The sequence below is a fragment of the Phasianus colchicus genome, chromosome 1, assembly GCF_987193195.1.
Source record: "Phasianus colchicus chromosome 1, bPhaCol1.hap1.1, whole genome shotgun sequence".
Classification (NCBI taxonomy): domain Eukaryota; kingdom Metazoa; phylum Chordata; class Aves; order Galliformes; family Phasianidae; genus Phasianus; species Phasianus colchicus.
This window is the reverse complement of record NC_143436.1, coordinates 176346569-176372462: the sequence shown is the minus strand read 5'-3', so window position 1 is coordinate 176372462 and position 25894 is coordinate 176346569. Positions and strand designations below refer to the sequence as shown.

Here is a 25894-nt window from a genome sequence, read left to right as displayed (position 1 = left end):
GCGGTTGCCATGGCGGCGGGGCGGGGCGGGGCCTCGTTCTGAGCCCGCCCCCGGGCGCGGCCTCCCCGCAGGGCGGGCGGTTCGCTCCCTGCCCGTGAGGGACGGCCCGGGGCTGGGCCGGGCTCGGCGGTGTGAGTTCGGCGGCCGGGATGTGCCGCTAACAGCCCGCGGGCTCGCAGCGGGAAGGGGCGCGGCTTTCCGGCCGGCTGCAAACAAAGGAAAAGCCCTCTGCGCCTGCGGGGGGCGGCGGGCGCGTCCTGCGTGCCTCCAGGGATCGCGCTGAGCTCGGAATGCGGAGCCGCTCTGCTTCCGTGTCGGCTGGCGGTGCAGCGGGGAGAAAGAAAATCCGCTGCTGCCCGGATAGGCACGCAGGAGGAGGCTGGATGTGGCCTTTGCTAGGGGGTTTCGTCGCCTCTGTGTAGTAGATGCGGGGAGTTGGCCGTTCCTTGGGCAGCGCTTGGTGACGGCGGATGGCCTTGCGGGGCATCGTCTGCTGAGGGTGAATGTTGTGTGCGTCACACGGGTCCTGTGAGCAGCCTGGTCTCCTGCGCAGGAACAGAGGCACACACATCTCTGAGGATGTAGTTTCACAGTGCGGGCCAGCCTGTGTATATTGCCACCAGATGGGCGGTCCTTTCCTTCCTTTCTGATCCTGGCTGGGCTTTCCTGTTTATTTACAAAGCGATAACCCTGATGTTGCCATCTGGTGAGGCGTGCCTGGGGTCCAACCCAGCTGAAAGCCAGTTATGCCTCTTCAAAAAACAGCTGGCTTTCAGCTGGGCCTACTCCTGAACGAGGTGACCCGACAGAGCTGCAGTGAGCACCAGGAGGATGGAGGTGGAGGCAGGAGGAGCCCACTGAGACCGCAGAAGAGCTGAGCTGCACTGCTGCAGTCACTCCCTGCTGCCACAGCTCCTGTGTGACAGTGCTGAGAGCATCCTGCTAATGACAGCCTGGTGATAGCTCCCGATGGCAACGTGATTTGTCTGGAAAATGTAAATTGTGATCTTAAGGTAGCAGCATGAGGTTGTATCTCACAGTAAGGTTCTCAGAAATGCTAACTGATGCAAGTGAAAGAGCAGGGATTGAAACTAGGTGCTGAGAGCACCACTTAATGCAGCATGTGTGAATGTGTCACTCATAGATGTACATATCTTGCTTCCCTGAAAATCATGTGGAGATTCTTAGGCCTTTTTGAGTATTTTAGAACTGGAGCCAAAACTCTGATGAATTCATAACAGCTGCAGCTCTGGCTTGCCCTTTTTTCCAGTTTTCTTCAAACTTTCCTGTCCAGGACATCAATTCCTGCTGTGCATTGCTGCTGTGCGGACATTGGATACCTCAATGCTTGTCAGGGAAAGCAGACATTACGCAGCCCTGTGCCACCATAATCCATTCTCACAAGACTTATTGTGCCTCTTATCACATTAGACAGCACATTAAACTGCTTTGTCTGAGGCTCATATCTCTCATCTGGGAAACTGTGACAGAGAGAAGGTTGGTTAGTTAGTCATAACCTCTGTGTGTGTGTTTTTCCTTCAGTGTTTTCAGTAGTATTTGAGGCAAGTTGTTCTGCTTCCTAGTGGCATAGGATATCCTTGCTCCCATTGGCCTTCCTTAGAAGAGTAGTTACTGAACACAGTAACGATTCCTTGTCACTCTTGTTGGACCTCTCAGAGGGAAGGTCTGCTTTGGGAAGTGTCTGCACATTTTGCCAAGATCTGTGAAGTGGCAGCGGGAAGAGAACAACTTCAAAACCTAGCCATGCACATTAGCTGTATGTAAGGATTATAGGACAGTCCAGGCTGAAAGGGGCTTGGAAGGGCACTTAGTCCAGCCTCTTACTCTTTCTCACAGTATGTCTGCATCGTCTTTGATATGAGAAATGTTAAAAAGAAGAAGGACTAACAGCCATCAGGAATTCATAAATTTGCTAATAACATAAAAGAATGATAGCCATGAGTGTGATTTTTTTTATAGCTTTTACTGCTGCTGTGATCAAACTCCAGCTTACCTGGCTGGGATAACCTAAGGATTATTACTTCCCTGACCGTCTGTTCTGCCTCTTGACTGAAGATTATTGTCTCCACAACAGTCCCAGGAATGGAAAGAGCAAATGTTTGTAATACATTTTAATATAAAATATGCCATTAAATTGATCTTTATCTACAGTTTGAGCTAATTTGTTGGACATCATATTAAAACAACTGGGATTCGTGCACGTATTTCATTTTACCAACTTGCTGTCTAACGGTGATCTCAGGCGAGGAGAGTGAAGCAAGTTTCTGTGTGAGGGTGATGCTTCACTGAAACTTCTTCTACAGCTGGTGTATCCTCAGCTCTTATATCTTTTTATTTTCTTGATAAAGGCTATATACGTAGCAGCTTGGGATAAGAGATGATGCTGCTGGGTGTCAGTGGCTGTGGTTAGACAGGCTCCAGCTGTGATGGTGGAGAAGGGCATTACTCACAGCTGAACCCCAGAGACTTATCATGCCCCTTTGCAGCAATCTGCAAATCTGCCAGCTGACCTGATTGCATGCCCTCTTTCTCTGATTTATTCTAGTCAGTTCGGTCAGAAACTGATATAAATTAATGGAGCTCTTTTGCTGTGAACATTTGATTTGGTTCAGAAGTGTCTCTTAAGGTAGAATAATTGCAGACACTGTCAGATAAGTTTAAAGCTATTCACAGTTAGGGTCTGTGTCAGATTAACAAAACTGGTTTCTAAATTGATTTGGTTATCGTTACGTTAATTCCATAGACCATGTCTAACTTAGGTGGTTGGTGCAGGCTTTTAGCACAGAGTTTCTTCATTTGTAACCTTCTCCCACACACACACAAAGTTCTGCAGGAAAAGATTGAAAGCATGTGAAGGGAGATACCTATGAATTGTGAACTGCCGTTTGCTTTTGTCTTCTCTTCCCCTTGCAATTATATTTAACTTGACTACTGGAATTATTATGCCTTTGTAATAATGCTTAATGCTCACATGTAGACATAACTCTTTACCAAAGGTCTTATAGGTTACACTGAGAAATGCTGTAATAATAGAAGGTAAAAAACAATAGGGAGGCAATTGAGAAAAGAAGGAGGATGTTACATATTCATGGCTATTAACCTTCCAGGGGAAGTTATGCACAACTCAGTAAAGGCATCAGTAGATACACACTGTTAATTTCTATGCACACATAGTAATTCTTCTCCTGCCTAGATATTTTTATTGGATGAAATTTATCATGTTGACACATCTACTCATTTCTTTTCTAGGAAACTCCATCAGAGCCTGAACCTCCAGAATTTGTGATGGAGTAACAACACAGAAGGATGTAGTCAACATCTTTCACACAAGGTACATCTCAAATGCCATGGATTGTTAATAAAAAGCAGTTCAAGGGAAAGCAGTTGAGATTTCCATTCTGCCAGAAAATGAGGGTAGGCATGGCCACTGGTTACTGTACTTAACTGTTCAAATGTAAACATCTTCTTTCTGACTTGTGTATATAAATTAGGCCAATGTCAGAAGAATAGAAAATATGGGTAGAAAAAAGGTAGATCTTTCAACTGTGTTGTAGCAAGTCCACAGTAAGTTGGAAAAAATGGTGATTCTGCTTTTAGTTTTTCGACAGGAATTAGGAGAATTATCAGAAACTAGGACATTCTGTTTCTTGGTATATTTGATAAGCAAAAGGATTTTGCACCTATATGCTATATGCTATAGCATTTGGAGAAGGAGTAAGAAAGTAGCTGGCAGTAGTCAGAGAGGAAGACTTCAATGGAAACCTAAGAGAAAGTGGAACCAGGCCCATGAAGCTGTGTGTCACCGATTGTTACCTAAAAACTGGGATAGGAAAAGAAGAAGTTTATTCACATCATCCCAGCCCTGTGGTGCCTCACCAGATGGTATAAGGTGGCAGTTTCACAAATTTCATCTGTGTGCTATGGCTGACAACTAAGAAGTCGTCTGTGGTACACAATTAAGCAAAAAATGTTTGTTAGTATAACTCTTCCATGTTGAATTGTGGATTTTAGGCTGTGGTGCTAAAGATATGACAGTTCTGGAGTCTGTCCTTCTGCAGTAATTCTGAAACTTTTTGTATAATTTAATCTACATTTGACAGAAGGGTTGATGCCTTAATGATAACTGAGATTCTATTAGTTTTTAGTAAGTGGTGTGGTAGAAGGAATGGGCTCAGTTGGTGCTTCTGCTGAGCACAAGGTAGGCAGAAATTAGATGTTAAATATTTCACTTGGCAACAAGCTGCCCAGTCAGAATGCTTTCAGTGACCGACTGCTCCATGCATACTGCTGCTTGCAGCACCCACCTCCGTGCACAGCCGTGGTTTTATGCACGACCCATAGGCAGCTGTTTTGTTGAAGTATGAGTGCTGAGGGGAAACAATTACAAAGCCATAGGATACTAGCCTCCAGTGGTTTGAACCAAACAGTTATCTCAGTTGAGCCTGCTAACTCAGACACGGCTGTAAATTTAGGTCGTGCTGGTATATATTATTCTCCTTCCCCTGTAGATACTTCTCTAACTTATTAGTGGCAGTTTCAAATTCGGGAGCAGTTGGGCAGCTTTTTACACACTGCTAAGGTGTCCTAACCAGTGGAATAAACAAAGCACAGTCTAATACATATTAATGGCTTGTCCAGCGTATTCGATTTATTAGGTATTTTAGTTCCAGCTCTGCAGTGTGAGATATTAGAAGATGAATTGGCTTTAACAATCCACTCCTGTAAACACATTCATCCAGAACAGAAGGTAGCTACATATAAAGAGTGTTCTTCAAAGTATCAGTAATCCTTTTCAGGGTTGTCTTGAACATCCCTTTGAATAATAGTGTGATCAATGGCAGTGATGGTGGTTATATTTGGAACATTTGAGAAACAAATTGTGCTCTGGTATTTACGCAAGTATCAGGAATCTGCAAGTCAGGAGTGCAGAAGGTAAGCAAACCAATGGCCATGCATTTGTATTGACAAAACGACTTTTGTCATTCATTGAGAACTTCTTACTTCCATTTAGCAATAAGTAAGCAGTTCTGAGAGAATAGGAGCAATGTAGTAAATGGCAAAATATAATTAGTAATGAAAATTTAGCCAAAATTACTAATGAATTTTTAAAAAGTGCTTAAGGAGAACAAAAAAAATAAATAAGATATGCTAGTCATCATTTCAATAGTCATGTTTCCCCATTCTGGTCTTCTAGTATGATTACTGTAAGGAATATACTGTGGTTTCCATGTGAACAACTTAATCTGCTTCATATTTTGAGGGAAAAAAAATGGGAATCTTTTTTTAACTGTAAAATTTGGGCTGTACTTGCAAGATGTGCATTTGTTAACTGTTCATTTATTTAATAAATGAGAAACAATTGTGTCAGTAGAGGGTCAGTAGAGGGTCAGAGACACAACTGCATCTCATAAAAGAACAGGCATTGTTATCATAGCTTTGGTTAAACTTATTTTAAATTATTATAGCATCCCATTCACATTCTTGGAGGGAATATTCACTGTATGCATTTAAACACACAACTTAGATGCCTAATTTAGGAGGCTTGTCTCCCCAGATGCCTTGCATAGTTGGAGGAGTGAGAGAGGCTCCTCCAGAGAGCAATTCAGACTATGTTAGTGAAGCTTCGGCTCTGAATTATCATCTGGAGGAGCCTCTTCAGCTTTGAGAGCTGTTCTATGCTATTCTTTGCGTCTTTTCCTTGGCAACAAAACTGAGTGAACTAATCTCCACCCCTCAACACTTGCTTATCACTGTCACTTGTGCCAGCACAGCTGTTTATGCGGTGGCACTGGCAGCTAGGTTGGTGAAAGACATTCTGAGAAAGAAGATGTTGCTTTTAACACAGACCACACCTCTGATCTGGTTTATTGTTTGACTTTGTAAACGATTTAACTTGCATACCTGAGGAAGTGATGAGCTTTAGCAAGAGTCAGAAATGAATTTTTGAACTTGAGGACCTGTCTGCTGAGCGTAACCCCAGGAACAAATGTATTCAGCTTTGGGGTTTAAGTTCAGGAGACCAAGTCCTTTATCAAAGCATCATTCTGTTCACGTACATTATTTTTATATCAGTAGTGTTTCACAAATATCCTACAGGCGTTTTGATGGTTTGCATCACTGTAAGAAACGTATAATCTAACCTTATATATCTGTTACTTGTGTAAAAATGGCTGTAGTTTACTAACAAAATAGCATGTAGGATTTAGAAACGTACCAGGAAGAGGTGTGCTACTGTATGAAGAGAGCATGTGAGCATGCATGAGAGCATGGTGTAGCCACTAACATAGAGCAACTGCAACCAAGTTGGGGTAGCTGAAGAAGTTCCCCACCTTTCATCAAACACACTAAAGGCAATTTACTTCTGTGCATGAGTAATTGCCTTAGATTATTTTCAAAACCATTGGAAAGCCTGGCCTTTTGAGTAGTGCTTCAGTCAACCTCTGTTAGATACATGCTATAGGAAAAAAATGAAGCAGTCCTATGAAGTCCAGTTTCTCTCCCTTGGCTATGAAGGGAGGTGAACTGCCTACGTCAGTTATGAAATAGCTGTGCTGGGCCAGCTGAATCCCACCCACGGACAGCACGGCTGTTCCCCATACATAGCACCACAGACTGCAGGGAATGTACTGACCTCTAAAACCACTCACAGTTGGCTGCAAGCATGACAGACTAAAACGTCATTTTCTGATCATTAAAAATCACTCCACTTCTGAGGGATTCAGTGCCTCCAGTGACCATTGCTCAGACACTTCTGTTGTCTCTAGCAGTTAAGACATTTCATGTTGTTACTGTATTACTATCATGTTTTAAAAGCGTCCTCTTAAAACAGTTAGGAATGCTGGCCACAAACCCAGTGAGGTGAGAAATTTGTTAATAAGTTTTAATAGTTAATAATTTTTACATGGCATCTTGGGTGCTGCTTTTTAAAGTCCTGTAGCCATCAGGATAGATTTCTTAATAACCTGTGAAGAGATTGTTTAGTTATATATTTATCCATGACCTTCTGTAACTTGACCTGGCTAATTGCTTTTTCTGGCTATAGTCTCACCTCACAGTCCTTCTCCATGAAAGTAAGAATGAAAACATTCATAAAGAATCACTGGCTCAGCCCCAGCTGCAGAGTACTGCTGCTGACTGCTCTGCCTGTGCCACATAGCCCTGTACAGAATCACAGAATGGCCAGGGTTAGAAGGGACCTCAAGGATCATGAATCTCCAACCCCCCTGCCACATGCAGGGCCACCAACCTCCTCATTTAATGCTAGACCAGGCTGCCCAGGGCCTCCTGTACACTGGATCTTATCTGTGTACTTTGTGGTATCTGCCTGGTCCTGCAGCAGAGTTGTTATTTTAATGTATTTTTCAGCTTAGAGCGTGATATGTGAGGGCTGTACAGCATCCTGCTAGAGTGGTGGTGTTATAACTTGAAATGTAGTATTACATGCCCTGTGGTACAAGTGAGGGCGTTTGGAGGGGGGGTTTTGAACCCACTGGGACACTGTTGCACAACAGCAGGGATCCAAGGATACCCGGTATGACATTCTAGGCTTTATTGTCACCTAGGAGTAGTCCTGCAAATGAACTACCCAAGATTCATGCCTTATCTTAAAGGCAAGACCTGTATCCAAACAGATCACAAAGGAGAAAGTTGACAGTTCAGCAGCGAGGATGCTCACCTTCTCTTGGCCGTGTTGTAGATACAGTGTAGATGTTTTAAGTGCCTAGTTTAGTTCTATGATGGAGTGAATAGGACATAAGCACACAGTTTCATACAGGTTAACTCAGTACATACAGTAGCTGTAAATAGACCTTGAAAACAGAAGTGGTTAATACCATATATTGCAAGCATCTTAGCATTTCGTACATACTGCTGAAATAAAACCACTTACATTCCTGGTTAGTAGCTCTACCTGCAACTCAGCAGAGCTTTGACTGGCTCTTAGATCTAAAAATAAAATTCTCCTTACTGAGATACCATATAATTCAATGATAGTCTCAGTAGGGAGGTAGTGGAAAAGTGGAGTAGATTAAATTAATTGTAGTATGGAAGCTTTTCATACATTGTGTGGGATGCTTATATTCTTCATGATACCATATGGTATCCAATTGTAATGTGATAAAATTACTAATGCAGGACAATAAATACCATCATGATTAGGTGTTACAGGTCCCACCTCATATGTGCAAAACAAGTAATTATAGCTGAAGTGAATAATGGAGATTGGACTGTTGTATCTAGGAATACATTTAAAAGGACACAATGTTGTTATTAAGGGTGGGAGTTGTCTATTCTGACTTTATAGATTCAGTAAGGTGTCCACTCTGAGCCAGTCAGTTACCTCTGATTGCAGCTGTGGTCAGTGGAGGGGAACAGCCACTTCAGAAGATAGATGGCCCCTCCAGACTTGTACAAACATTTCTAGAGTTCTAGATGACTCTCAGAACTTCACACAAGCAAAAAATCTTCAATAGCATCTTCTGGAGGAAAATGGAACGCATACAGGAAAACTTGTTCATACATTGTAACCTTTCTCAAACAAATCTCCACCTGTATTCTCTGCTTCAGCAGACAAACATAAATATTTGATAATATTTAGGTCTTCTTTTACACATCCCACTGATGAAAGTTTAACTGTTTCTCTGGGCAGTTTACAGCTAAATTCTGGGCAGTTGTCTAATGCTTAATGTAAATCACCTTTGCTGCAATTTAACTCAGTTGCTTGTCCTAATGGACACAAAGAATGTCTATATCATTATTCTTTGCCATGATTTTGCATATTTGGAGATTATTATTCCCAATTCCCTCCTAATTTTCTCTATTCTTGACCATTAGTGTCTTGACACTGAAATAAAGTACTGTTGTAATGCTAGTAGGATTTATGTACAGTTAAATCTCTCAGATAAAGTGTAAGGGAAGTGAAAATCTGGAGGTTGGATGAGTGGAGAGTGGAGGTTGTTCTCCGTCTCGCCTTTCCCTTAGCATTGCAACCGATTGCACCTGACCCTGGACTCTCATTGTTCCTGTCCACCGCACTGTGATGGAGGTTGTAAGACAAGGTGACATTAGATTCCTGGAGCTTCCTCTTTGTTCCATATTACTTGAATTTAGAAAGTGAACCAGACCAACATCTGTATGGCCCCCAGTAATCTAGGTCATCCAGTGACTCCATAAGAGCACTGATATTTCCTGGTACACTTACGACTGCAATACTGTTGTGTTGTTAGTCTGTCACTCAGCACTAATTTAGATGGAGTAATCCCAGTTCATTCTGTCCTTTCTGATAAATCAGAGGGAGGTGGGGATTAAATATTTGATTGATTGTTACCCTTTCATGGACTCCTGCCTGTTCACAGCTTCCAAAGGCATGATGGCTACACTCAACAGTGAAAATCTAGGGACTCATTAGTCAGTGTTTACAAGCATAATGTAGCTTTTGTCTCATATCTTTCTTTTTTTACTTTCTGTTTTCACTGAGTTTCTACACTTTCCAGTTTACTTACAGTGACGCTTCCACAATTTCACCAAAGCCATAAAGAAAAATCCAGTTGTTTTGTTTGCGTGTACTGCTTAGGGATCTTGAAAGTTACCTTTAATACAGAACATTTCACAGGACTATGCATTATGCCACAAAATGATTCTTAACATGTTAATTTAAAACATATTTTTTCTATAGATTAGTTCATAAAGAGGGAGGAAGGAAGATATTTAGCTCCAGACAGCACTTGCAATAGAAGTCAGTTATTTCTCTACAGCATTTTTCCTTTGAAATATCTCTAAATGATTTCCAGAGAGAGGAAGAACATAATTTAATGATCCCTTGCACAGTTCTAACACCTTTCATCGGAGCATCTCAAAGCATTTCAGACAAGCCTGAAAGCTTGCCTGTTCTCCTCCAGCTGTATCAGTTGGCCTAATAAAAGATATTATGTCTTCCTACACACCTTGTATTGTTTAGCACTCAAATTTATCATCGTTGTTTTACAGATAACTAGAAGGAGGCACAAAGAATCTGTGTAGTTTCGTTTCAGACAGTGAATTCTGTGGGGTCCCATTTTCAGTGAGGCTCCAGGCTTTGCAGGATGCATGCTCTCGGATTACAGTCAGGTGTGGAGCAAAGTGTTCGTCCCACTGACATCAGTGGCAAAATTCCCATTGATCCGAATAAGGCTGAAATCGTGTGCTAGCTTTTCTAACTGCTGCCTGCCAAAATCAACTTCAGACCTGCACATCCTGCCTTGTGCGTCACTATTAGTAATGAAGGTTCTGCAGCCCACATCTTGTCTGCAGTTATGTTCTCAAGAAGTGATCAAGACAAATCTAAATGAGGAATGAGAGACCCCAGCAACAGGAGGGGTCGTTGCACAGTGAGTGTACTTGTTAACAGTCTCCTTGCAGTTACTGCAGATGAATCCATCTGCCTTTTATGCACACACTGTGCTGACGAAATGAGCCATATGAGAGCTGTTTGAGTCAGCTTGCACTGACGTGGATGCGTGCTGTCCTCACTGGCGAGTGTCCCAGGTTACAGGTGTACTGCCAAGACCTCTGCAAAGCCTGTGTCAGGTCCTGCTATCATTTGACCTTTTCTGATTAAAAGACAGTCTAACGTTTTTGAGCAAATTGAGAGATGTCATCCAGCTTTGTATGTGCCTAGTTAAGATGGTACATTTGGCTCTGTGGCACCACGTGCAGCTATAAACAAGTCCTGTCTTGAGAAAATAGTCTCAAAGAATTGTTGAGCAGTCTTTCCACTAAAATGTTCATGAAGTATGCACTATCATCAAAAGCTGTATGCTACAAGAGAAATAAGCAATTTAAAATACAGATTAAAAAAGGAACACAAAGGGAGAAAATAACTGTGTATGTAGTGTACAGCTGTCCTCTTTTTGCTGTTGAGGATGGCTGAATATGGTCCTGGTAAGAAAAAGAGGGTCATTCTCTCTCCCTATATTGTCCACTTGTTCCATACTGTAGGAGTTTTCTCAAGCTTACTGAAGGTGTGGCCACCCAGTCCTAGTATATTCTTGATAATTTTCTATCTAAATGCTCAGTGAATAATCTGTCTGTTGTGCTAGATGGAGAGCAGAAAGTTCTTGCTCATCTGGTATTTGTTATCTACAGCTGTCTTTCCCTCTTTCTTAGTTATTTCAGGTTATTGATAACGTAGAGGAAAATAAAAAGGAGTTTTTCATACCAGCAGTTTCAATTTGAAGCTAAAGAACTCCAAACTGCAAGTCTCACAGAAACATTTTCTAGTCTTTCTGGCTGAATTAAATGTTGGTCTTTCTATTACGTCTTATACTATGAGCTGCTTGTGGATCTTTATATCTGATCATTCTCTTCTTGTGTTGGAAAACAATATGTGGGAGTTTCTTCCCTACCAAATCTTTGTGGGTTACTTGCTAGTAAACTAATTTTACATGACTCAGATTTAAATAATAAAAAGGCTTAACTCCAGCCCAAGAAGAGTTTATTGTCCACAACTGTAGCCTAGAGACAAACCCCAGCACCTTTGGGACTCAGCTGAGGCAGCAATTAGGCAGCATTTTATTGTGATGCAGTGAATACGCAAAAGATGGAGCTGGGATACTCTCGAGAGCTTAGAAACAAAATTGGCTTCCTGGAGAGAGAACATAAGAAATCTGGCAACCTAAAAATATTTAAAGAGCTTAGGGTTCCCAGGGGAGAATTTCAAGCTATTGAAGTGGAAAAGACTGAGCATTTGCTAAGATTGAAAAAAAAAAAAGGGGAGGGGGCTACATGAAAAACGACAAAGTGTACAGATTTTTTTTTTTAACTGTAGCATGTTTCAAAGGGGAAAATATAATAAACCTGAAATCAATCTGTAGCACAAACTTCAATGCAGTGTTCCAAATCAAACAGCCCTGGTTTGAAAACAGGAGTCAGAAGATTTTTTATTTTTTTTCATTTCAGAATTATGAGTGATTGAGGCCAAGAAACCATTAAATGAGGTGAAAGGTCTAGGCTAGAGGGCATCTTGAGCAAGTCTAATGAAGTCATGGTTGCTTCAGTGGCCACGTTCCCAAGGGATTTTGCTGTGTCTGTCACTGCATCTCTGTTCCTCCTCTGGATCTGGCTCCCTGGGCTTTGCTGTTACATTCCAGGAACCCTGCGTAGCCCTACTCCAGCAGCTCAGTGGTGTGTAGCATCCCTGTGTCAGAACAAAGACATGTGGAACATCATTTAGCTCACCCAACATTTGATGTCTGTCATACAGACATCTACCTGTGGGCTGGTCTTGCCTGCCTGCCTTTATTGTCAGCAAAGAGCGGCAGGAGCTTACAAGGCACAATTTAGCTCAACTGAGTGTGAATTTCTAATGTATGCTAAAAGTGCCAATTTATCTGTGACTTAAAATGGAGTCCTAAGGTGATTAACTCACAAATGGACGCCTACAGTTTAAACATCTCCATTTGTTCAATGAACTCTACCCACACAATGAGCATTACTCCAGTGCAGACTATATATTTGAGCTTTCTCTGTTGTGTTTGGGTTTGTCCCTTCATGCACCTTGTATTTAAGTCTGTATCTAGGACTACAAAATAACTGAAATGGTTTAGCTTGTGTCCCAACATGAACAAGTGCCTAGGAAGTGCATGATGTTTACCTTATTGTCCTATCCTCTCCCCTTTGCCACTCCTTTGCTTTACCCTGACCATCCTACCTCAGCCATACAGCTCCACTCATGATTTTGTGTTTCAGAAGCAAGTCTGTTAACAAAAGAAATCTCTGCACCGAGGTTCGGAGCCGGATGACTGATCAATGTGGGAGGGCATGCTCTGCTCCTCTGTACCTAAGTAAACTTCATCTGCATACAGTTTTGATGTCTCTGTTGTGTTGACTTTGACAGAACAAGCCAGCAGACAAAAGCAGTCCTTGATTTTTAAATAGTCCCATGAGCCATACCCATTCTGTGCTGAATACACTCAATTCCTTCCCACAGCAGAAGGCTTCCCTTTCACGTGTTTTATGTCATAGGTTTCCCACTCAATGGTTGCACCACTAGCTGAGAGGTTTCTACACTATGGTTGTGATTTGCAGGGCAGATGAAGTTTGTTGCTGTTATCATTAAAGTCACAGTGGTAGCGGCAGTGGGCCCTGCTTCAGCAACTCCAAGACTTGCTGCAAGATGCCTTGTATTCCAGGCTTTTGTTGAGCCATACACACAATGCTGTACATATTGCAAAGCCACCTTCTCATCCTGCTCTTGGTTATTGCTAAATTGCCCAGAATCCATCTCTTTTGTTTGTCAGAAATTAGGCACCTCTGGTAAACAATAAACAGCAGGAAAAAGGATGGCATTATCTGCTGTGAAGCATACCAGCGTAGCAGCCAGTTTCTAGATACACCATTCACAGAGCAGAAAGCAAACTGCTGGCTGGTGTGCAAATGTTACTGCAAACACAGCATTCCCCTGGGAGGCTGAGCTGTAATGTGCACAGACAACGTGGAGCAGTTCTGGATGATCAGAGGACATGCGTATCACAGCATGTTGCAGAAGGCTGTGGTTCTGGTATTCTGTGCAAGGCCTGATATGTATTTAAGGCATTTCCTGCTTCAGCAATGTTTGATAGGAATCTGATGCACATTTCCTATACTGGGTTCCTATATTTCCAGAAGTAAATGCAGTCACATCTGCAGGAGAGAGAGAGTCAGAGCCTATGGCCAGAACCTGTGTGGAAGTGCTTCCTGGCCACTGCTGTGTCAATGGTGAGGGGCAGCACACACTGCACAGCTCCCCATGATTCCAAAGAGGGGACAGTGCTGAGGAGCTGCTCAAATACGCTCACTCCTAACTGCACCAGGTAACCTGCTTTATGTTTAAAATCCTGTTCCTCTCCAAAAGTAATATGGAGGAGAAACAGTGTGGTGGATATCAGGCTCCGTGTTATGTGGAAATGCTCAGCATAAACTATGAAGGGAGCTGGGCATACCTTAAAGGAGTTTTATTGCTTGCAACAGCCATCTGCAGCCCAAGAATCAGAGCTTCACACAAGGAATCCAGAGCTGCCTGCCCTTCTGCAGTACACCAGCTCTTGCTGAAAGAGCACTGGCAGAGAAATAACAGATTGCAGCAAGACTTGAGAGAAACAGGTACAATCAGTTGTCATATTGCTGGGTGACAAGAAAAGAAATGTTTTTATGCCTACTGAGATGTGACTAGCTTGTCAGTTATGTAATCTGCTAAATCATGCTGTTGTCATGATCAACGAGTAGTTTTTACAGCAGCAGATCAGACTTTAGCCAGCTTCCTGGTATTAAGGATCCGGGCTGCACTGCACTAAGCATTAAGCACAGCTGTAGAAAGGACTGAGAATCTTCCATCAATTCTGCTTGAGGCCATGTATTTGGTGTTCTCAGATTAACCTAAATTTGAGATATGCAGTGATTTAAAACCAAGCAGACTCTTCTGAAACTGTTTTCTTGTCAGCGGTGGTGGTGGTTTGGGTTTTCTGTTTGTTTTTTTTTTGGGGGGGGGGGGGGGATTGTTTTTTTAGTTGCTGATTTTTATGCTATATATGTGATATATAGTTCAGCCAAAACAGGGCTTGTATTTTGGTAGACCTGACTGGGGACCAACTGTGCAAAGTGTCAGGTCAGAAAGTGTTTCATTAGGGCACTTCAGAAATGCCAGTAGTGCTTTGTACTTTTGCTGAGATGTGCTTTCATCATCTCAAAGCATTTTACAAACTGAAGTGGTAATTCTGACTCTGCAGTAAGAGATACCAGCATTACTTTCATTACAAATAGGAAAAATGAAAAAAACAAAAGGGGCAGGGAGTGATCTGTATCTTGTCAGTGGCTGGGACTTCTTTCTCTTGTCCCCATTTTTTGCTCTAAGCACTAGATGCATTGTTTCTTAGGTGTTATCACCGCCATCCTTTAGCTGATGAACAGTGGGGCAGGAAGAAAAATAAAGCCGAGTGAGGCCAGTACATTCTCAAGAGATATTGATACCAATGGAACTTGAAATTACTGTGCTCTGAAACCTATTTTAGGAAGGAAGAAAGTCTTGATAGCAAAATTCACACAGATTGATACCAAATAGTAGCTGGAGGACTAAGTTTTGATTATGGTAACTATTTCTTTCTTCTTCATGGTGTAACAAAGTTTGGTAAATGGCATTATTCTCCTCATTTTAATGTTACTTTATTTTGTTCCTGGGAGCCCTGTCTCCAATTAAGCCATTGTTCACTACGTGTTTTGAAAACACAGCAATACCAGGACCCTGTGACATTCCTGAGCAAGATGTGAAATTAACCAAAATAGGGAAATGGAAGAGGTAAGGTGAGTGACTTGCATCAAGACAATGAAATGAGGTGATACTGCATGACACAACCCAGATCTCTTGAACACCAGGATACTGTCTGTCTCTCAGCAGCTGTCCACACAAGCAGACTCAGCTTTTAGAATTACAGGTTCCAGGTTGTGGAGTAGAGAGAGAAGAAACCAAGATAAGATCCTTTCCCAGGCAGAAAGGAGCTCAGACAAAGTGCTTTGAGTGTCAGTGCGGTGGAGAACTGCTGTTTTAGTTCCTGTCATGTGGTTCCGTTACAGGAATGACATCCCCTGAAACATCCCTCTTGGATCTCTTCTCTGCTGTGCTCCTCACTGGCTGCTCCCCATGCTTGTGTCCAAGTGGCAGATGCAACCAGGACATGCTTTTGGGAAATCAGCTCCTCCCTGCATATTCTGTTTGGAGAAGAAGAGGGCTGTGATTATTGCTCCCAGAAGAACTGTAATAGCTATTTACCCACAGTAAGAAAATGTTATTTTTGGGCAAAAGGGAGCTGTAATGTTTTCCTGTTACAGTAGTTGGCAGCATTTCTCTATAGCCCAAACATCTTCCTTAGCGGGATCTTTACTCATTGCTGTAACTTTACTAGAGAAAGAGAAGTATGTGAATATTTTTGGAATTCAGACAAAATATAATGACAGTAGGATAGCTTTAAACTCTGAGAGCCCCAAAATGATTGAATGAAAGAGCAGCAGAGTGGGACCCAGAACCAGGAGCCTGAACTGAGAGGAGATGGGTGGCTAAGTGCAATGTGTATGCACAGTGATTGTCAGAGCACAGGCTATTTTGAATATATACAGTAAGAATGTCACTTTTCTGGGTTTGTCCAGATGTTCTGATGTACTGAATTTGAGTGGTGGCATGGAGAAATGGGAACCAAATGAGTTAGCTGAGACAACTGAGGCCAACTTCGCTGAGTAACCTGAACAAAGATTTCAAGGTGGATTTCGTGGAAATGCATAATGAGAAAGTTAGGTAGTGACCTGTCTCTCTTACAGAATTGATTGTAAGCCCTCCCGCGACCCTGATTTTCTTTCTCATTATTATCTTGTCTCTAATCCATCGTGGCTTCAGAGTGTTACTGGAGAGGCTGCTGTGGGTTTACCCTGGTAGAAGGTGTGTTACTGTACAGCTTCATCCTGCAGTGCCTACACAGACTTGACACAGCAGGGGAGGAACAAGCTCTCCTCTGGGAATGCTGAGGGGTCCTGTTCAGCCAGTTGCCGGTGTTTGCCCAGGTATTCCTATATCATTTTGTTCCCTTAAGAGAGAGTTGCACACATTGCAGCAACCAATACAGCCAGACTGTCAGCTGCTGGTGCAGGGTGTAGAGGGCAAGGTGTGTGAGGAGCAGCTGAGGCCCATGGTGTGCTCAGCCCAGAGCAGAGGAGCTGAGGGGAGGCCTGATGGCGGCTGCAGCTCCTCACAGGGAGCGGAGGGCAGCGCTGAGCTCTGCTCTGTGTGACAGCGACAGGGCCCGAGGGAACGGCATGGAGCTGCGGCAGGGGAGGGCAGCTGGGGGTGAGGGAAAGGGTCTGCACCACAGGGCGGTGGGCATGGAACAGCCTGCACAGGGCTGTGGGCACGGCCATGAGTGCTGGAGCTCAGGGAGCATTTGGATAGTGCTCTCAGACATTGGGATTGGATTTGGGGTGGTGCTGTGTGGAGACAGGGGTTGGACTCGATGATCCTTATGGGTCCCTTCCAACTTGGGATATTCTATGATTTTATAACTGTGATGTTGCAGGTGTTAAATCTAGTGCACCAGCATTGAGCTGGTGTGAAAGACTATGGGTGCATAGCTGGATGATAAATCAGTTAACACCTTAGGCCTACATACCATAGGAAAACCCCTCAGTTACATGTATATCAGATGTATGGCACCATTATGTAACACATGGCTGTTAAACCCCTTTTCTGTATGTTCAAAGGAATGGAGGAATGCATGCATCCCATCCCAAGGCAGCTGCCTGCTCTAACCCCCCACAGCTTTTGGGAAGGTCTGCAAGATACCTTGAAAGCCCTTATCAGGTGCACAGCCCAGCCAGCAAGCTGAACCACACAAAGATTAACTCTACCAAAGGGAGAGGAAGGAGGGAGGATTGCTCTGAGACCAATCAGCCCCCGGTGCCGCAGTCTGCCCAGCCAAAGGAGCACAAGTGTCAGCACAGAGAGAGCAAGGGCATGTGGCTGGGAGAACTGCCTTTTGGCAGGAGATCAGCAGTGGATCAGCTTAGGCCAGTTGTGAAACTGCACATTCCTGTAGTCCCCGAGCTGCTGGAATCAAGAACCAGAATCATCTGTGCTGGAGCCGAATAGTTCTGCAGTGAATGTTGATACCTTGGAGATACATGAAATCATTCCGGAGCAGAAAGGAGCAGACTCAGACCACTTGTGCACTCAGGGTGACCCAGTGTTATCCCAAGGGAATAAGTGCCTCGGGGCAGAGCTAGGGCCTTGTTCTCCAGAGCAGCTGGCATCAGTAGCTCATACAAGAACAAAAGGAGATAGCCACACTGGGGTTTGCACTGGAGAAAGGAAGAACGCAAGTTAACTTTACACGGTGCCTTTAAAACAATGATACCCCGTTTTGGATATCATTTCAGTAGTTTGCAGTAGTAATGATGTCAAGCTATAAGCAAGGTATAATTTGTATGTGGATATAAGAACTCTTATTAGACCAGCTGACCAGGCTTACCAGACCACTGATCTCCTCGCAGCCCTTTTTCAAAGCTTATTTCAGACTGGAAGAACTCGTGTCTCCAAAACCTTGTTTTCCCTTTGAGACGGTTTGGTTAATAAACCTCTTTCCTACCAGTCTTGCTCTATTCCTAGTTCAAGGGGGCTCTCCAAACCAAAGTTTCAGCTCATTGGATATCGTGTTAAATACACATTGGAGGTGAGATCACAGTGCACATTGAGTTAATTCTTTTCCCTTTTCTTCCCCCTACCAGGCCTAGCCACATGTTGTTTAGCATAGTGACAAAGTGCTGCTTTATGTGTCCTGCACATTCAGGTTACACCAGGTTATATATATATATGTATGTTTCTTTTCAAATTCAGACAAGTTATTTAAGCCCTTTGTTTTTAGGTAGTAATCCAAAGGAGAGGGCCTGTCCAAGCCTTTGCTGCTCAGTAAACTGGGGTGCTTGTCCACCACTCCCAGATGGACACAAGCAAAAGAAACAGAATTTTCAGACAAATTCCTTAACACGAGAGCAGTAACCTTGAAGAGGCCCACAGAGCTGTGCTGCTGTTGTAAAAGGGAACTTCACTGCCATGTAACTGCGGTTCAGAGGTGAAGAGCACACTTTGCAGCGGAAAGCTGGATTCCTTCCCCTCACACAGCTGCAGCGCTGCTGAGGAGCTGAGGAATGCCCTGTAATTCTTCCTGCTTCATGCTTCCTTGCTATAGCTGCAGTCAGCATTACAGGAAGCAGTGCTGAACACACACCCTCCTTTTGTGCTTACTGAACCCTATGCTGGCAGCAAATGCTTGTCTTTTGTCAGCAAATAAAGTAGATAGCACAAGACACAGAAGATTTATAGGTATAACATCCCAGTACTGCACACTTGGATTTACCCTCACTCAAATCCCATTTACTTTAATAGGAATGTTGATGCTAAACATTCCTGATGTTGGAGATATTTACCCCATAGGGACTAGATAATCTGGGAAGTAACAAGGTGCCATTTCCTACTGAAGGTGTTGTCTGACTGCAACCATATGTTAGTGGTACTATTTAGGGCCACAGTGTGAACTGGGAAGGTTCTCATTGCTGTTATTTTACAAATAGAAAAGAAAAGAAAACATAACAAACAAAAAAAGGAAAGAAAACTAATATACCAAACCTGAAATGTTAGGATTCATCATCTGTCTTTCTTTTTTTAATCTTTAGAACGTAAAATGTTATTTTGCAGTCAAACTCCCTGAGTTTGTTAGATTTCTCTGACCTGTGTAACAGTGCTCCTTGCAGGTGATGTGTTCCCTCAGTACAACATCTAAATGTTTCTTGAACACCTCCCGGAATGGTGACTCCACCACCTCCCTGGGCAGCCCATTCCAGCACCTGGCCTCTCTGTGAAGAAGTATTTCCTAACATCAACCTGAATCTCCCCTGGTGCAACTTGAGACTGTTCCCTCTCATTCTGTTGCTGTTACATGGGAGAAGAGGTCAACCCCCCACGGGCACCACGACCTCCATTCAAGCAGTTGTAAAGAGCAATAAGGTCACCCCTGAGCCTCCTCTTCTCCAGACTGAACAGTTCCAGCTCCCTAAGCTGCTCCAGCCCTCCCAGCTTTGTTGCCCCACTCTGGACACACTCCAGGGCCTTCATGTCCTTCTTGTAGTGAGGGGCCCGGAAGTGAACATGGTGTTTGAGATGGGTCAGGAAGTTATCTTCCATGCACTTTAGAAACCTCCAAATTCTTCCAAGAACTGCAAAATACTACCACACCCTTTATTTCTCAGGTATTTTGCTCATCCCAGCAGAACCTCAGGACATACTGCTGATGTGTTCTGCTCATCCCCTCGGCTGCAGCTGTGTGCAGACATAGAGATGAGTTTGGTGACGTATTAATGAGCGTATTAATGACGGATTAACCACAGTCCCTCACCTTGAAATGACTTCGTCTTGATTTCTTTTGGAAATGAGGCTTCTGCGATTCGCGTGGCAGCTGTATACATGTGTTTCAGGGTGTATACTTGTGTTCCTTCACATCTGCCCTTCCCCAGTCACTTTGGAGTGCACAGATCAACTCCAGCAATCTTTAACAGACCTCTAACGGTTTTAGAGGTAATTAAGTTGCTAAACGTTCATTAAAGTCGACAGTCAGCTGCTGGAGAAAGAGCTTATTGTCATTTAAAATAACAATGTGGCTCAAGGCACAGTTGCCCCAGAGAATCCCCACCGGAGAGGATGTTGTGCAAGTCCCGTTTTCCTCCCTGCATGCCTTGTAGCAGAGCAGGATCCTGCCCTGAAAGCTGCAGTTCTTTTGCAGATCGTTTATAACATAGAGATCACAGATACATTTTAAAATAGGTAATAACTGCCAGACACTAACGAATTCCTCCAAACTCAGGGCAAGATGCAGCAGAGCCTGTCTTAGCATCCTGCCAAAGGAGGCAGTTCATTCAAAGCTGTGAAGGGATTACCAGCAGTGTTACCCAAAACCACTAGAAATAATCTTGTGGGATTAGAAAAGTGAATTTTGATGTGGTATACGTGGTAGCATCCAAACTGTTTTCATCAAATCTTTACGTTGAGCTTAGCGTATGTATTCTTCACCCATTTTGTACTCACCCTCATCCATTTTGTGAATGCCAGTGCAGCAGCAGAAACCTCTGCCTAATGCATCAGAGGAACAGCTGCATTAGCCAGTTGTCGGTTTGCAACAGAAATTCTCTCCTTTTGCAGCCCTACTCCACAAATACAGCAGAGCAGCATCCCAAGTCACAGTGTAAGGAAGCAGCAGGCACAGAGACATTGCTTCTTCTGAAGCCTCAAACCTTTGTGCCGCTCCACAGTGAGGGGATGACGGGCATTGTGCTCATCCCCCAGCCCAGAGCTACCACTTAAAACAGATGTCTGTGTAAAAAAGGCCTCACACCTGCCAAACCACCAGCCTCAAGCTTCCTTCCTTGTTTTTTCAGGCCTCAGAATAACAAGAGCATTTGTGCAATGTGCACCGTGCTCTGTGGTTTTCTATTCTCCCTGAAGACGTGCTATCTAATCTCCTCGGAGCAAAAAATCAAACAGCAGGCTTTGCAGGAGAGGAGAGAAAAGGTTAACAGAGACGCCACATGCACTTTGCTCAGCTGGCTTCACTTTTCACCACACTTGAAAGAAGGGAAAAAAGTGTGGGTCAGTGGCACAGACCTTACAGGAGCATTTGCATCTGGCAAAATGTCTCAGTGCTGCATCTGGGCTGATTGTGTGGCGTGGTACACAGCACACTGAGCTAGAAAAATCAGTTGGCTGAAAAGTCATCTTGAATCAGAAACTTTTAAAGGGTTCAACTTGAAGCTGTGGTAAGGATTTAGTGTTTTATTGCTGCTTTGCTTTTGGTTCCTGTTTTTGCTAGCATTGAGAAACGAGGTGCTTAGGAAGCAGTGTGGTGTCACAGTATCAGCCTGTATACAAAGGAAGGAAGATGATGTGGCTGCACACTGTTGAGGAAAGATCCTGTTTGTACAGGGAGCTGGAGACTGTAAACCAGAACAGAACAGGGATGCAGAAAGAGCAGAAATTAAAGGAAATAAGCCCCAAGTGTGAATGTTGTCTGTGTGCAAAGAGCCCATGAGAGGCGCTGAAACAGTTTTAAAACCTGACTTATTTGTCTTTTCTCAGATTTCCTATCATTTAATGGAGGGGAGGAGTGAGAGGAGAGTGGAGACACACTTGGCTGCATTCCTCCACTGATCTTTTCTTCTGTGTCAGTCCTGCAGCATGTGACTCCTGCAACACTTAGGTTTACATCATATCTGCCAGAGCTGACTAAAGGTTTCTTAGCAGTAATTCCTTGCTGGTTTTTATCCCAACAGCACTCGATTGCAGGAATGTCTTCTGAAAAGGTCCTGTCTGCATTTGTGATTTTTTGGAAATATATAAATAATATGTAGCCTTCTCTTCGTTCATTTCCATGAAATAATTAACTGATTTGATGAGCTTCAGTTCCGGATAAACATTTGCCTGTTCCACAGATGCTGTGTGTGTAACAGAGGGAAATTACTTCCCTGCAAAGTGTGCCCATTTGAGATTATGTTCTATTTTGTTAGCCTTTTTAAAGCACAGCCACTTAAGGTCATTACATTCTCTAAATAAGGCTCTAATGCAATTTTAGATAAACTTGTCTTTTCAAAGTCATATCAAACAAACATCTTGATAATGGAGTGTCTTGTCTCTGCAACAGGAGAATTAGTCTATGAGTAATCTGGGTGGTGCTGCAGCAAGTGTTTTGAATTGATTCAAGCAGTTTATGGTCAAATTTAGAGACCAGTAGTGCACAGCAGCAAAACCTTGCATCCTTGTTCCTTTGTGCTTGTATATGTAACCTTCCTGTGTTGTTATGAACAACTCTGATCTTTGATACAGTAACTAGCTTCCTGCAGTAGGCAGAAGATAGAGCCTTAGCTGTGCTTGCAAGCTGCGTCGAGAATTTATCAGAGTTGCTGACTCCTAAAATGCAGGCAAGCAATGCCTGGGTACATATTATAAATGACCCTTTTCTCCTGGCCCACAGACTGTAAACAAGCTTGATGCAAATTCAGGCAAGGAAAGCACATGCCGAGGAGTTCATTGATTTCTTTGTGTTGTGACTCTGGTGGTCTGGGACTGCTAAAGCCATCTGTAAAAAGGCAACAAATGAAAATGCCTCCTCTGTGAAATTAGCAAGAATTTTAGTTGCAACAGCCCTGAGACATTCCGAAGCACATCAGAGCCTTCCTGCATCAGAGCAAAGAATAATATAGTTCTTATCCCAAAGCTCCCATGATGTGGATAGCCAGGACTAAATGGGGAGTGAATCATGGCCTGGAAGAGAGGAACCCGATCTGGGATATTCTTTTAAGCATTAAGATGAGCTTATTTGCTTGGGTGATTTCCACATGGAATTTGCCTGTTTTGAGTTTCTTTATAGCTGATGGGTGACATCACTGGATAGATAGTTTTGGTCATTTTAGTGGCAAGTGAAATATGATTTGCAAGGGGAAAGCAGAGGAGGTTAAAATCCCTCATTTGCTTTAAGTGCTGCATCTTCTGTGCAGCTGCAATGTGGCTGGCACCATGTACTCTCCATGCTGATGGAACAGGACAAGAAAAGGTACCAGGGATGATGACAGCTCCTGTGCATCACTGCAGTGAGGCAATATAGTGCTACAGGCTTCAGCAGCACTGCCAGGTACCGTTGGGTGCATATGGCTGGGAGGTCCACAGGTATTTGATTGGGTGCTGGATGGATTGGAGCTCCCTAGATATGGTTGAGTGCTGTATGACTGGGAGGTCTCCAAGTGCAGTTGAGTGCCATATGGACTGGAGATCTTAAGGCTGAAGCTTGTTGGGAGGTATGAGCTCTGTGAAGCAAGTCCTGCCTTCCTATGTGGCACATGTGTGAAGTGGGAGCAGACCCCACTTCTGTTTTTAGCGGGGCTGTGTTCATATCCATCCATGGAATCCCTCCTGGAGGTCTCATCCCATGCCAGGGACATGGGATGTACACAACCCCAGCCACTAAGTGCTGCTGCTTGACTATAGCAGGAGGAGTTCCTAGAGGAATAGGGGCTCTGGGCACACAGCTCAGGAAACCGTCAGTGTCCTTTGGGACCTCCGCACTGTGGGTACAGGCACCTGACAAAACAGCAGGGAGCGCCTGACCCAGATGGCAAGATGTCTTCTCTTGTCACCCTTTTGGTAAATTTGTGCAGTCTCTCTGAGTATTACGCTGTGCATGTCTAGAAAGGAAATAGGAAGGAGCTTTGGATGGAAATTCTCAGCAATCAGCAATGGAGCAGAACCCAACCAACTTCCCATAGCACAGGCTGTGTGCTTCAGCTTGGAATGATCAGGGACCCTGAACATTAAACAGAGCCTTCTGAAATTAGGAAGTGCTGGAGAAACTGTGAAACAGCAGAGAGATTGTCCTGGCTGTACGTACCCTGTAAAGCAGATGGGATCAAGCCAGGTCCCAGCAGTGCAGCCACACTGCTTTGCTGCCCTCATGTTTCCCAGCACAGCTTGGCCATTGCCTCTGAGCCCTCCTGAGACGCTGTTCCTCCAGGCTTGGATAAAGCCAGCTCTTTTTGTTCCGGGGGTGGCCGTGGGAGGGGAGCTTGCTTATATAAGGGCTCTGCCACTTGCTGAAGGGTGAGAGAACACACCCTGGTCTGTTTTGTTTACGACATAAATCACAGTGTCAAATTTGTCTTAAGCTTCACCAGAGATGTGCCAGAGAGATTTTTATCCCATAACAGCATTACCCATGTACAGCTGCCATGAAAACACATGTGAATAGAGGGGGAGGGGAGGGGGAAGATCGGGGATCTGAGAGCTTAATATCAGCATTGTCTGTTTTTTTTTCTGTACAACCTCACCCCAATCAAAAAGTGGTTACCATGAATAGATAGTGCATGGAGGAGTATTGTTACAGCATCAACACTTGTCTCCAGTTAATTAGTTTCACATCCAAGGATTGCTGAGTGTGTTATCTCATCCCAGGGAAGAGCCACTCCCACTAGCAGTGTAATTCAACAGAGCTAGGAACCAAATGAATTGCCAGGCTGCAAAACCCTCTTTAACAATGGGATCCTCATTCCCCACGAGGAGGTGCGGTTTTCGGGCAGCCACTTTCAGCCTCTTAGATTACTTCGCTCAGCTGAAGGAGCTTATGCAGTGCGTGTGTACTGTAAGTTCATATAAACCATCTGAGATTTGCTAGAATCAAAAGTTTAGCATTGAAACTGTGCAAACCTCACACAGGTAATTACAGGTAAAGGCTTCTTTTGTGCATGTGCAAAAAGGAATGAAAATGTGATTGTCTGTACTGCTTCAGGTTTGTAAATATAATTTTCTAGAGAGCTGAACTTCAGCACTAGAAATGGTAAAAGGGAAGGAAAGAGGATAATTTCTCTTGGAGAGACTAGATAGCTGAATAGATGTTTGCCTGAATATGTTGAAAATAAGAGAGCAAGGAATGCTGATCATCAAAATGGTTCAGAGTCATGAAGAAGAGAGCCAGCGTTTTCAGTTCAAAGGGAGATACATGGAGTGCGCAATTCCAGAATATGTGAAGATGGAAGCTTTGTGCAGCCTCACTGCTGGGCTTGCTTTCTGTGCTAGTGGCCCAGGGAAATAGGAAAACTAGACTGGAATAGTAAAGGCTCTAATCCCAATTCATTGTTTATACCCTGCTCATATCCAGACACTCTCAGATAGAGTGGGCTGCTCCATTTCACAACCGTGGGAAGGGCTCCCCAGCTGCATGATCCAAACGTTTTGAAGTGAAACATGGTACATTATATTAACTTGGTTCAGACAATCAGCTTTAAACATCTGAATCTCGTTTCTTGATGTTAATTCCTCTTGCTCAATCTTTATTTCAGCTGTGTGGAATTCTCAGACCTTTCTGACCCTGATTTATCGTTTCCTGATGTTTTATTGCTAAGTCACTGAGGTTTCAGGGAGGCTGATGTTTCTGAAATGCGCACACCTTTGATTGTACGCATGGCCAGCATGTCAGACTGAACCTCTCATGTGTTCTGTATATATCATTGTCTCCACTGCTGTGTCCTCTGCAGTTTTACAATTCACCACACGTATCCATGTGCCTCATTGATACAGTCCTCCTTAAAATGTGGTTATTATTTAAGGCTTTTCAAGCTCAGCCTCTGCATACTGCAAAACTTGATCTGAGCTTACGTTCAATCTTGTCACTCATATACAGGTTCCATCTGTTCCCCTTTTTCTCTCCCTTTGCTGCTTGCCACATCCAGACCACATGCTGCTTGTACATTGTACAATAGGCATTTCTGCACACACACTTCTGAAAATATGTCTCTT

At 43.6% G+C, this 25894-nt stretch overlaps 1 long non-coding RNA gene across 1 annotated transcript in view; it reads left to right on the top strand.

Moving 5' to 3' along the window:
* LOC116244236 (uncharacterized) overlaps positions 1-25894 on the top strand; it is a 54623-nt gene that overhangs the window by 294 nt on the left and 28435 nt on the right. Inside the window, exon 2 of the long non-coding RNA XR_004170142.2 lies at positions 3271-3352. This is a non-coding gene — a long non-coding RNA (uncharacterized LOC116244236). The remainder of the gene's footprint in view (positions 1-3270; positions 3353-25894) is intronic.